General features: G+C 43.6%; 1 non-coding gene across 1 annotated transcript; it reads left to right on the plus strand.

The window, feature by feature from the left end:
* The first annotated feature begins 3,628 nt into the window (after nt 1-3,628).
* Nucleotides 3,629-3,702, plus strand: Trnan-guu (transfer RNA asparagine (anticodon GUU)). The gene has a single exon. It is a non-coding gene; the product is annotated as a tRNA-Asn (tRNA).
* Nucleotides 3,703-13,673: the final 9,971 nt, after the last annotated feature.

Genomic DNA, 13,673 nt, shown 5'->3' on the forward strand with positions numbered 1-13,673 from the left:
ATAGCCCCTCTTTCCTAATCTGAAAAGATATTATAAAGCTATTCAGTCTATCGTCATACAGGCAGCTGTATTAGTGACTGAAACAGAATAAAAACAAAGCGTATGACACCAGGAAAACAAACAGCACTTAGGCTTGGGCAAGGTTCAATGTGTGCGTTCTGGAAACGTCTTCTGCATCTATAATCGTTTTGCCCTTGACGGATGCGTGGAATATTATGCTAACATTAAACCTCAGTCGAAAACAACGTCGTTGGTTCATGCAGGAAACTTCCCCATCAAACTCAGAATACCCAGGTTCAAAGCGGCAATATCGACAAATAATGATCTGCTTGTCATATACTACTCACAATAACAATCAGCCAGCAGGTATGCAATTATTTGGCAATGCTATAAAAGCTTTTGCTGCAGGAAGCTTTTTGCTCCAAAGCAAAAAGCGCCCTAATGTATGCTTTATTTTTCTCGTATTCTATTTTTAGACGTGCACGCTAAAATCATTGATATCATACAATAAGTAATATAAGCTATGTTGGGGTCAGTTATGCTATCTCAAGTTGTTATGATCGTGTTATATTGCTATCAACATTTGTTATAAATGTGATATTCGTAGACAATTTTTTGTTAGAATTTTTGTTATTTTAACACCTAACGGTTTCTACTTTATAACAAAATTTGATAGGAAATTTTTCGTAACAAAATATCAGCATGAGTTATAATTGTGTTATTTCCTTCTGGTCGGGTTACCAGTGGATGCGGGTAGACTTACAGTAGACTGCATTTGTTTATCAGATAACTCATATTACTGCTGTTAACGAAGGGCCAAAATAGGGTTGGGCGGAACCGTAAACAGAGGCGTTTGCGCGCATTCCGCTGGAACAAATAATTCCTTCCAACAGTAACATCCGAGCACATAATAAAGAATTTCTCAATTCCACATTTAACCCGTCAGATCGTTTATTTGTTAGAAAGGCGCGTCTCACTCATTTCAGAGCTTCAGGAGAAAACGGGAGCTTTCCTCCAAGTGATTCAAGTTGGCAATCAACTCCATCATCCATTCATCCAATTTAAGGTAGCATGATGCAATCCTTCCCTTCCCATATATTTTTACAGAGCTAATTTAATTGAATTTATAATATGAACGTATTGTTAAGAATATAATGACATTTTGTGTAATATATTGATATGTTATGAAACTCAAAAATCTTTAATGAACGAAAAAAATATTTGGAGTAGCAAGTAAAGAAAATCTCGTACAGTAATCTCGTTAAATTGTCCCCCATCTACGAATGAATCTACGAAAACCTCACCCGGCACATAAGACATAATTCTGCTCCTTTGACGCGACATTGACTGAAAAGATCTGAAAATAAACTGAGGTTGCGTCGATGTAATTTTACATCCGCACATCCATCCATCAGAGGCTGGATGCACAGAACTGCACCACCAGGATGTGTGGAGAGGATCCGACGCGACGGGAGAGGGGTGTGTGTGCAATTTCGCATCTTCAATGTTGTTTATTCGTAGTCAGATGGAAATAGCAAACGTACGACGATGGGGAATGGATTGGATATGTATACCTACCTCTGATGTGTACTTTATTTGCTCACTTGAACTATTTTCCACGCTTGATTCCCACTGACGAACGTTGTGCGATGCGTTGAACGTGAGGAAACAGGGTGTTTGAAGATTTTCGCATACCTAAGCCGTCCGACGTTCTTCAGCTTCTCGGAGTGGTTCGACGTTGACGGACAGTGACAGCGGCCAGAATATGCCGTGGTTGTGAATGAAGCTACCGTTGGAAAAGGTCATGAATATCCTAAATTAAACTGCATCACCATCATCATCATTATCATCATCTAGCTCATGTGTTCAATTTTCGAGCACGGACGTAATAATTTTGTTGTTTTTCTTTTTCAAATTCCGACACGTCCTACTTACGCTTACATTGAAGGTATTTTCCTGCAAATTTGAAGAAGCGAAACCCGATTGCACCCAGAAGAAGGAATCACAGCGAAGAAACGCCGGACCACGCCTCATCGGCGTGCAACGGCCGTCGCGTCTGATCCTATGACCGGATGCGACAAACATAGCAGCGGCAGCAGAAGCAACTACAGGCAACGCAGAATAACTGGAAATTCATGAGCTCCGTGTGTGCGCTCGTGAAAAGTGAAAAAATAACCTGCAACCTGCACTGCGCTGCTATTGTAACTGCGAACGGCGGTGGAAGACATGAGGCAAAGGAAGATGCAACTGCAATTACTAGATCGCGATTTCTTCTTGTTGTTTCCTCCGTTTTAGCTCCGGTCGACGGTGGTGGTGGTGGCGGCGGTGCAACACATTACTCGGAGTCAAGTTTCCTTTCGTATCGGCGTTGGTTTGTTCTGCGCGTATATGCATTCAAAAGAAGGCAAGTGGTTGACATCGAGAGATGCAACCGTTGCGATGCAAATGCATTTTAATTTTTCGTTTCTGTCGTCGGTGATACTTCCTTCCATCCCCTACCATGGTAGGCAAAGCGGAGACTTTTGTTGTTTTCATCTAACGGCCTAGTTTGCCTGTGAACTTTTCTGGATTTTGTTAGGGTGGTTCTGGGGGTTAACGTTTACCACTGCAAAGTCTCACCTGCTATCTGGATACTAAAAACTTGATATCGGGTGAAGTTTTCTTATCAGATAATCGAACCACCACTCTAATCATCACAACTGGCTCACTCAGTCACCGGGTTTTTTTCCCTCCACCATCAAGTCAAACGGAAGACCAACAAACCAATTTAGGCGAAGAAAAGTACTACATCATCACCAGCATCATCATCATGATGGTCGGCGGAGAAACCGGAGGAGAGGTCTTTTCACCGGCTACGGCAACAGAAAATGAAAACTAAACCAGCCACCTATCCCGTGTGTCATCACCCTTTCCCGTCAGACAGCAACGACGAAGATGACGACGGCGGCGACGACAACAGCCGCGTTAGCCGAACCAAAGTTGGAGCAAACAAGTCTCTTAACACGTTGTTTTTGCGTCTTGGTTTCTTCGTAAACACATCAACTATTTTTTTTCCGCGCGCTAAAACTGAAGAATCGAAACTTTCGATTTTCCCGCACATGTCACCGCCGCCGCCGCCGCCACTAATACCGCAACTGAAAGGAAAAGTGTTTGCCAGTGCGCCGCGCCCGAGCGGGGGAAAAATTGCATTAATGGGTAATCAAGCGTTTTTCCTTTGCGCGCTTCCCTACCCGCCCCGTGAAGCATATGAACATCGGTGAGAGTTCCACGTGTCGTGATTGTACTTAGTCGATGCACATTGCCGTCATTGCTGAACAATTAATCAGATGATAATGAAATGCATCGGAGGCATTTATGGACTTTCCTTGTGGCGTACATGTAGTCTCGAGAAGCTAAGAGTTTTTTTTTCTTCTTCTGCTCATGGTTGCTGCTGATAAGTGAACAGTCTAACCACTCATTACCATTAGAGACATATTGTTGGGCCTCTGCGCATTGGAGCACGCTGATCCATTGCCTTAGAAAGTGTGAAACTTCTCCGGGTTGTAACAATATGTGGGCACTGGGTTTGAGGTTTGTACAAATAACAAAGGAATATACGGTAGTGACGATAGATCGCGACTTGTCAGCGGCCTCCGTGGCGCAATCGGTTAGCGCGTTCGGCTGTTAACCGAAAGGTTGGTGGTTCGAGTCCACCCGGGGGCGAGATTTTTTTTTGAACAATAAATTATTTGCTAGGTTATTTTTTCTATTGTAATCCAACTATTGTGCTCAATCTGATTAATTGAATTTACTAACAGATTTTTTTCTCGTTTTTCTTTCAGGTAATGCTGTAAATATCATGATGGACTACTACTGATTGTAAGATTTAGAAAGAAATCGATCGAAACATTTTTTGACTGCGTTATATGCTTGGACATACTGGTGAAATAATTACCAGGCTTCAGTGGCGTAGTCAGAAATGTGGCTTGGGATGATTTTTGTGATTCAAATTGAATAATTTATTTGCAAATCTTCGTCTGATTGCCGTCTAAACGTCAAAAAAATTATAATATTTTTTAACTTAATTTAAAATTACATTTGAACTAAATTAGTTATGGAATTTGCGTGTCGACTTCGTCTCATCAGAACCCGACACTGACTTAATTACAGCACTAAGCTATCGACGGATTGACGCTAGCTCCAAAAAACGGAGACAATTTCCCATCGAGTGATACAAAAATCACTTCCCACCCAAAACCATTGGACGCAATCTGTGTCTATACGACAACAATGACTGGGACGTCTACGACGCCGCCATAGACACCGGACACGATGGATATTTGCACGTACTCGCCGGTCGAACTATCGGAATTGATCATCAACGTGGCAGAAGAAAGCATCCCGCGAACTAGCGAGGCTCCACCGTAACATGACGTACACTGGTAGAACCCGAAAGTCGCCCTTGCCATCAAAGTTTGCCGGAAATCACCCCATACTTTACAAAATACACCGCCCAGCCACAACCTTCGGGACCAAAGACCGCACAACTTCCGAACGCTCGGGAACGCCACAAGGAAAACAATCCAAGCGACTAAGAAAACCAGCTGTATGAACTTCGTGGACTAGACCCAATATCAACGACACCATTGCTCCTAGTACAATAACAATTCGCGACCACTCGAGCAACATACTGATGAAGTACCGACAGCTAGTTAACCGATTATACGCACAACACACCCAAATCTTCACCGACGACTCGAAGTCGGAAGAACCACTGACACACCAACGGTCATTTTCGCCAACTCCTTCTCGATCCTGAGAGATGTCGCGACCGGGACCTCCAAGCACCCTTTCGTACAGACGATCGAGGTTCACCAAGACCCACTGGTCACACCATGCTGGGTCCGGGCCACAGAGGCATGGATGACCTACGGTGGCAGTACGACCTGACAGGGTCGATACGGGATACTCCATCCAACGACGTCATTCCTCCTATTCTTAAAGAACGTTCAGAAGTTATGCGGAACCAAAAACCGCATAACTTCTGAACGCTCCCGAATGCCTCAAGCAAAATAATTCAAGCGACTAAAAAACTATGAACTTCGTGGACCACGTGGCATCCACTCGGATTCCCCAACCACGGAACTGTGGATGCGGGTCGACGCGCTCACTGGAGAACGCCGGAAAAATAGCTACTCCCTAGGCCACCACCATCACCAACTCCAAGGAAATCGCGGACAGTAGAGGATGCCACCTCAAATCCTAATTCGCCGTCGAAAACCTACCAGCCGCATCCACTCAATAAATAGACAGATTCGAAGCCTCCCCTACTACCTTTACGTCAGACTCCACAGCCGACTACAACAGATCCTTCAGTGGAGCTGAACACGCTACTATCCCTAAGTACCGTACGAGAATAGTCCGAAGGCCCTGACAGGTTGAGTTACTCGAAACCTCGCACCTCCTCCCACAGGCAAAAGGGGATAGGAAAAAAACTTTTTCACCACGATCCGGGAAGGCGAGCTCTTCCCAGATGAATGGAACGTAGTCCCCATCCACAAAAATATGCTAGAGCACCCCTAGTAGATTCAGGTCAATCAGCCTGCTGTCATGCACTACTAACACCCTGGAGAGGATGGTCAATCGCCGGCTGACCACGTGGCTGGAAGATCAGAAACTGCTCGACCCACGCTAATTCGCTTCCCGGAAGGAACTCGGCACTGGAACCCACCTAGGCTCCCTTGGAGAAATGCTGGACAAAGCAAGGTCCGAAGACCCTCCACGCTGACATCGTCATCCTGGCCGTGGCTAAAACTTAAAACACCGTCTTGCGTGAAGGCGAACTACAATAACTCAAACGATGGGACATACAGGGAACGTCCGAGTCTTCGTCCAAAATTATCAATCAAACCGTTGTTTCTGGGTCTGCATAAGAGGAACACTCTCCGTCGAATTCTGCGAGACTAACAGAGTGCCGCAAGGATCAGTACTACCTATGACCATATTTCTAGTGACGATGCACTCTTTCTTCGCCGCACTCTGAACGACATGGAACTACGAAAGAAACCAGTCGTCCTCGGCATCACCCTCGACCGGAAATTAGCTGTGGTGCCATATTTCCAACGGCTAAAAAAACGGCGAAAGCAGAAAGCGGTTGGTCCGCACCATCTGCTCCCACCAGCCTAAAAACAAACGCCAAATAACGCTGAAGGTCGGCCGATTCCTAATGCACAGCAAAGTATTTTACGGGATCTAGCTGACGTTCCGAAACCTAGACGGGCTCTCCAGCATCTTCGGACCCCTATACCATGAAGCTGTGCGCTTAGCCTCCGGTCTACTACCGAGCACCTCCATCAAAGCATCCTGAATCGAGGCTGGAGTACTACTCTCGCTGGGAAGCAGCCAGGATAGCTTCTAGCTTCTGTTTCCTGGAGAAGACGAATTCCACCAAAGTAGCGCAATCGGCTAGAAAGCCGCCGTCAAACCACAAATCGGGTTTCGAGAATAAATCCGCCGCCTGCGAACTCTCCGTCGGTGTAGACTAGGCCCACCGCCGGGCACCAGTTAAGTAGTAGGCGACGTAGCACTTCGCGCCAGTAAACCGGGTGTCAGGCTTCACCGGAATCGCCGGACCGACCTCGACACCCTACCGGATACCTTGTGAGTAGGCTAGATCCACCGCCGGGGATGAGACCTAGCAGATCGCGACGAATAGCTAGCAGTGCGTCGCCAGTGAACCGGAAGCTACGCTCCACTCGGAGTCGCTGGATAAACCTCAGCACCTAACTTGGCTTGTGCGTTGAGTAGGCTATCGGGAGAAATCTACCGTTTGGTTTCGTGAAAACGGTAGATTTCTCCCGAATCCGAACGGGAATAGATCCATAAAGCTAGGTCCACTGACATGGACTAGACCGAGTAGTTCGCGAACAATATTTTAGTAAAGTCGCGAGCTGAATGGCTCTTCAGGAAATGGAACGAGAGGGGAACCAAAGGGCCTAAAGGAGTTGCAGTGATAAATGGCACCGGACAGGGAGCCAAAGGGCTGAAGAAGTTGTGGTGCTAAAACCAAAGAAGAATAAGTATCGGGAGAACTACTTTCGCCGGCGAACTCTCCGTCGGCGTAAGCTAGATTCACCGCCGAGGACTACACTGAATAGACCGCGACGAGACACCACCCGTTGCGGGTCGTCGGGGCACCAGCAAACCGGACGCCATGCTCCACCGGAATCGCCGAACTTACCTCGACACCTGGCTGGTTGCTCGGTTTTGGGAGAACCTCTCGCCGGAGCACTCTCCGTGGGAGTAGGCTAGATCCATCGTCGGGGACTAGACCGAGTAATTCGAGAGCTTAACGAGTAGGTGTTGCAGGAGGGAGTTACAATGCCGAATGGCACAAGGGAGCCAAAGGGCTTGATAAATTAGACAATCTGAAGACTGCTACCGTAGGGTAAGAGCATTAAGTCTCGAACTACAGCCAGCTTTCTGACCACCATGTAGAAATTGTCAGTCTGTGTGGATGGTGATAACTTCGTTTCCTGGAAAAGACGAATACCAACATACCACAAAAACGCTCTCGCTCCCCGGACCCAATATCGAGAACACCCTTGCTCGTACAATAAAGGTCAGTAACCCGTCGAGCAGCATACTGCTAAAGTACCCACAGCTAGTCAACCGATCATACGCACAACACACCTAAATCTTCATCGATGGCTCCAAGGCAGATCACGGTGTTGGAGCGGGAATCAGCGGCCTGAGGAGCGGGCTCTCCTTCCGCCTACACTCCTCCTGCTTAGTCTTGTCAGCAGAAGCGACTGCCATTACAGTGACAATGTTCAAAAGAACTACCGTGTCATTTGCATCGACTCCCTCTCGACTCTGGAGACATCGCGACCCGAACCTCCAAGCACCCTTTTATACAGGCCATCGAGACGCACTGGTCACACTATGCTAGGTTCCGGGCCACAGCGATATCAGGGGCCACACAGATGCCGACCGTTTAGCTATATCCGGTTGGCCTGGGTGTCAGCCGAGACCTTAACCATGATCATCTATAGGGAATACAACAACAATCCCGAGCAAATAAAAAGCTCATGATACCGCCATGCTCATGGTTCAGATTCACCCCCCCCCCCCCCCTCCCCCTATATGGTATTCTCACAGTGTTTCTAATGGGATCAACCCATGGAAACACCATCACCATGGTCCGGTAGAACCCATGTAAAAATATTTTGGTGTACCTGTGGGTTATTCAATCCATTTTATGGTGTTGTGATGGTTGTGAAATTTGAAACGGATTATATTAATGGACTTTTTAAGGGGTTGTATGGTGCTGCCCAGGAGAATTTCCTCAGGATCTGCAGCACGGATTCATCAACCACTGGTGGAGATCCCGAGGCCACACGCCGAAAATCAAGGATTTAACCGACACCTAGACTGACTAAGATGTTCTGAAGGTTATCTATCCACCCTGCGTTGGGTACACCTGTGTGACCCACGCTCACATTGTGTTCACCGTGCCAGCACTAGAATGCACTTCATGCAATACCCAATACAGTCGAGTAGTTGCTCAACAACTACCAGGAGCTGAAGAACCTTCGGCGGCCGTACGATCTGACATGGTCAATACGGGATACCATAGCCAACGACCTTGTTCGTGCGGAGATGCTACTCCTATTCTTATAGGAGGCTGGCCTGTACGACTTAATTTGAACAAAATACTCTGAAAAAACGAACACGTAACTGTGTGGAGGCCCAGTCAGTATGCACCTACGTAAACGTACACGAACCCTCCACCAAACTCTCTGAAGCAGCGGGGAAACGTAGACCCCAGAACGACACCCGAGCGACGCTATCAACAAGTACCACCTACGGGCCCTCTGCCACACCATCCCAAATGTCGGAGAGGTCGCCAAACACGACGAGACGCACACCATACAGCACCATGAACCGGGAAGTTCCCATCCGCAACGCACTACTCCACTCCACCACACAGCCAACATAGCCTGAAAACCGGAGCCGAATGCCTCTGTCACAGGCTCGTGAGATGCTGGAGTGGTTTACCGTCAGCAGTAGATGAAATGCAAGATGCAAACTGCCATGAGGGACAGAAGTACAAAGTCGTAAGCGGAAGTTCTACAACTGGTTGTTTACGAAACCACATCGTCTCGTCATGGATGACGAGATTTGTTTGTGAGCAGATTTCCTCCGTGTGCATTTTTTCTCCACGGCTCGTCATAATTTCGACGTCCCTAGGAAGTTAGAATGCAGAATATGTCGAAGATTACCAAAAATATCTGATTTGGCAAGCAATTTGCTCGAGTAGAAAATTTAAGGTCTAGAATGGTCGAATAAATGTTTAAAACCATTTTTATGGTCGAAAAATCGTCAATTTTGAAGGCTTAGTTATCTTCGAAGAAGCTTTATAACATAATATAGCGAATCTCTTCAAAAAATAATTTTGGTGATTAATTTCCTTAGAAGTATGGAGAATCAGCTTGTCAAAACCATTATTTATAGACTTGGTGTTTTCAGTAAAGTTGTTATAGATGACATCAGAAACAAATTTGTTGAAGATGCGAGAGCTCTATGTATGTAGCATATCGAGGTATAGAATAATATTTACGAAATTTTATTAAATCCAATTCACTTCAATATAACCATTCTATTGAAAGTTTTAGAGACTCAAAAATTGAGTCTCTGACATTTTTCTAAACAACTTTTCAGAAGGTTAAATAGCTGTAAAAATAAACATTAACAATACTATTAAAACTTTTTCTTTTGAAGGGTTTTCTCTCGCGAGTAACCTATTATATCTCAATGCTCGGAATGCATAAAGTATTCATGTCTTCAACAACGTTGTTTCAAATGGTATTCTTAACAACTTTACTGAAGACATCAAGTCTCTAAAAATGTGTTTTTAAAAAGTTGATCTTTCATAATTACTTCTACGGGTATCCTAAATCGCTAAACATTTTTTTCAACGGATGCGCTATATTATCTTATTTCGAAGATACCGGACCTCCAAACTTGACTGTTTTAAAACTGTATAATCTTGATCGTAAGAAATTGTTTTCGAACTAACTTGAGAACGGATCTGGTATACATAATCTGATTGCACTGTTCGATTCAGCTTTAACATGTACACCGAAATTTCCTTTGGTTTGTCACGAACAGAAGCACCTTGAATTGTAGCTCGCGGCAAGTGCGCTTCTTTTGTTGTTGAGAGAATAGTTAATATGTTCGAATGCAATGAAATTTGTCTTATAAGATTATGAGAAGAGGAGTTTCAAAATGAATGAAACCGTAGCATTATATTGCCTTTAAAGTTGCTCTATAAAAGCACACTATGCATATGTAACGCATACAAACTGCTCTATCAGCCCGACCCTAGCTCGATTCCTTGCCACACCAGGCGTGGCTGCTTCAAATTTGATGCCAATTGGACAAGTCAGCTTCCGGACCAAAAAATCCTAAAGTTTGTATGAGAATTCTCGAAAATTTACATGGAGAAACCCACTAACTCATATTGTCATCGCTAGGTAGCACTGCTATATGCGTCATATTCTCACTGTAAGTGAAAATAAGGAAGATACTTTGATTGCCTATAACTTTATTGAAGACTGTAAGTCAATTTAGTGTTGTTAAGAGTAGTTATTAAATGTTTAACAAAGTGAAGTCTGAGGTAGTTTTTCATGGTATGGTCTGAAGAATGTTTAGTGTGTAATATGAGTCATGTGTTGGTTTAAAATTGTAGTTACTTTGCAAAGAAGAGAGATAGCATATAGACTTGTTTGGAAGAATTACTGAAAAATACCTGAACAACATTTTTATAGAAGACAGCAAATATTTTTCTCCTTAACAGTTGATGTTGGTGCCGTTTATGTGGTGAAATGAGGAACCAAAATGTTCTAACCAAAACATGACTCGAATTATGAACTAAAATTCATCCAAACATACTAGTCAGATGAACTTACGCTACGCTAAATTATAAAGTTCGTGTGAATCGACTACTGATACACAGCCATGCGCTGTTAGGCCCTTTACAAAACTGACTCAGACATCACTTCGCTACAAGTTTAATTAGTTATCTTAACAAAGTTGGATTGATTTGCACTCTTTGACAAAACTGTAGCCAATAAAATTATCTTTATTGCTATTTGTTATTTAGTTAATAAGACCTTGAGAACCATTCGCCCATTTGAAAATAATATTCATTTCAAAGTAGATAAAAAAATAAATCAATTGTCGAATATTATTTCTGCCTGGGCGCACTGCTTACCGCTTCTTGTGTTAATTTTCTTGTGTCTAAGTGGTAAGCGATGGTCAGGTTTAGCTTCTGCCGCTTGCTGATCATTCCGTTTGCCTTCTCCGTCGCTTTATTTGTGTCCATCTCGTCGTCGCTAGAGCTTTGATGTTCGCTATTACATGTTTGGTGCTATTTACCCGAAAATTCTGCTATAGCCCTGTTCTTTCCAGGTTATTTCTACCCCAAGGTATGTTAACTAATGGATTGGGAATACCATGGAATATTGTTTGTCCGGCATTTATTTTTTGGCCGGCCATCTGTGGCGTTTCAGTAGATACCGAAGGATATTTGGTGGTGTTGGTTGTAGTAGATGAGTTTTCTTTAGTTGTTTTGGCGCATGGTTTACCGTAGTGTGCCGTTTGGTTGCAGAACTGGCACATATGTGTCTGCCCAAGGTATGTAGAGTTCTGTGTATGTGGTTAACACCTTGGGATAATCCACCTGCGAAAGTTAAGTAGGAAGGGTATAGCCGCATTCGCTTTACCTGAACACCGTGGAGAATATCAGAGAAGAAGCTTCTCAAAGTGTCGTTTGTGACGGAGTCCACTTCTTTATACTTCTTTTAACCGGATTTTTGAACACAATCGGTACTAGTACGCGGTGCCAGATCGCGGAGGCGAATTTCGGTAAGATCAAGGTTCATATATGCACGAATCTTGGTTTTGATGTTTCATATTCGACGCGGTGTTGCATGTTGTTCTTTGCTGCGAAGTTTTCTCCATCGGCTAAGGAGTTTAACGTTATTCGTACTACCTGCCTCGTATGATGTAACTGTATTTGCTAAGCTTCTGTAAGTACAACTTCCATTTTAACCTTGATCAACTGTTCCACGTCACGCACTGTAGGTGTAAGGCGGGTTTGCCAAAAAAATCAAACGCGATTGTGTTCTCGAGTAATTTCCTTAGCAGGGCAATATAATTTTTCTGAGTCTATATGTTACAAGTACACGTTAGAGTTGTGCGGCGTAGTATTTTTTGTTTGTATGCTGATCGCAAGCGGTTCATTTTTTGACTTCTGATCTGAACGAGGTGAGGAAGCAGACTGGAAATTAAGTGGTTATATACAAAGTTGGAACTCAAAAAATTGAAAAAAACAATTATTGAATATTCTTTTGAAAATATCTGTGCGAAATTTCATCCAGATCGGAGCACTAGATTTCAAACTACAGCCGTTCGCAGCGCGCTGGTTCTTCCGCGTATGAAATTAACACAAAACTTTAAACGCAATTATCCCGGAACTAAGTTGTTTGAAAAGCACCGTTGCGGTGAACGTGATATCGCAAAAACTATTCATCCGATTTTCATAAAAAATCGTGTGAATTGTTTGTATTTACATTCTCGTGGCCTTGAACGGTTCCTTTTTCATCCAAAAAGTTTTATTTCTTTGCCATGATTTTTTTTTAATTTTGAACACCGCAAAACTAAATTTTTTGGTTAACATGTTTTTTTTTGCTGGAAATTTTTTTTTTATTGGGAAACTGATCCGTTCAAGTACACCACAAACATTTTTCTACAATAATCTTTTTACTTTTTTATTTCAGTTGAGCGGTTCGGCTTGAAGAGCGTTCACCGCAAACCTCTGCCAAAAAAACTCGCTACCAGAGGTTGGGCCATAACTCCGCCAACCTTCAATATATTTTTTAAATCAACTGGTTTTTTCGAACTTCGAAAACACTACCAACGAGCTGTCTTTTGCTTTAAAAAAAAAATTGCATAAAACGCTTTAAAAAAAATCACGAACTTAGCTCACTTTTTCGCCACAACTTTGTATATAAACCCTTAACTAGAGGTGAAAATGCAAAGCGTGGATTTGCTGAGACTATAAGACTAGGGAGCAGGTTTGATGGGAGTCATTTTTGGACTTGACACTCTAATGTACATGCTCTTAAAGTTCTTGAGACTTGCATGATTTAAATCTGCTTTATATACGTATAAAAGAAAAATGTTGCATTATTAGCTCTAATAATGCAACATTTTTCTTTTTTTTTAATTCCTTTATTTGACACGGCTCAATGCGTTAGCTTAGAGGAACCATGGGTCTTTTATATATTTACAAGATGTAAAAAATAAAAATTACAATGCATTTTATTTTAGCCTGTAAGATCCCGTGCACGCAACTTGCTATTGCGAGCGGAGATCTTTTTTCACGTCGGGAAAATGTTCCTTCTCTCGCCAATTTTGGGGTTATCGACGTCTCTTTCGTTGTCGTTTACGCCCGTATCAGCTTCTTGATTACTGCATTGATACTCGCGACCAGATGCTCTTCCTGGCTTCTTGCCCTTGCGGGTCACGAATGTGAACACTCCATCCTTGGTGGTAGTTTCTGCACTGGTGGTTTTAGTCGTTAAGTTTGAAGTACTTGACGCAGCTTTTACAGTTGTCATTATTGC

Source organism: Topomyia yanbarensis, unplaced genomic scaffold (genome assembly GCF_030247195.1).
Source record: "Topomyia yanbarensis strain Yona2022 unplaced genomic scaffold, ASM3024719v1 HiC_scaffold_78, whole genome shotgun sequence".
Classification (NCBI taxonomy): Eukaryota; Metazoa; Arthropoda; class Insecta; order Diptera; family Culicidae; genus Topomyia; species Topomyia yanbarensis.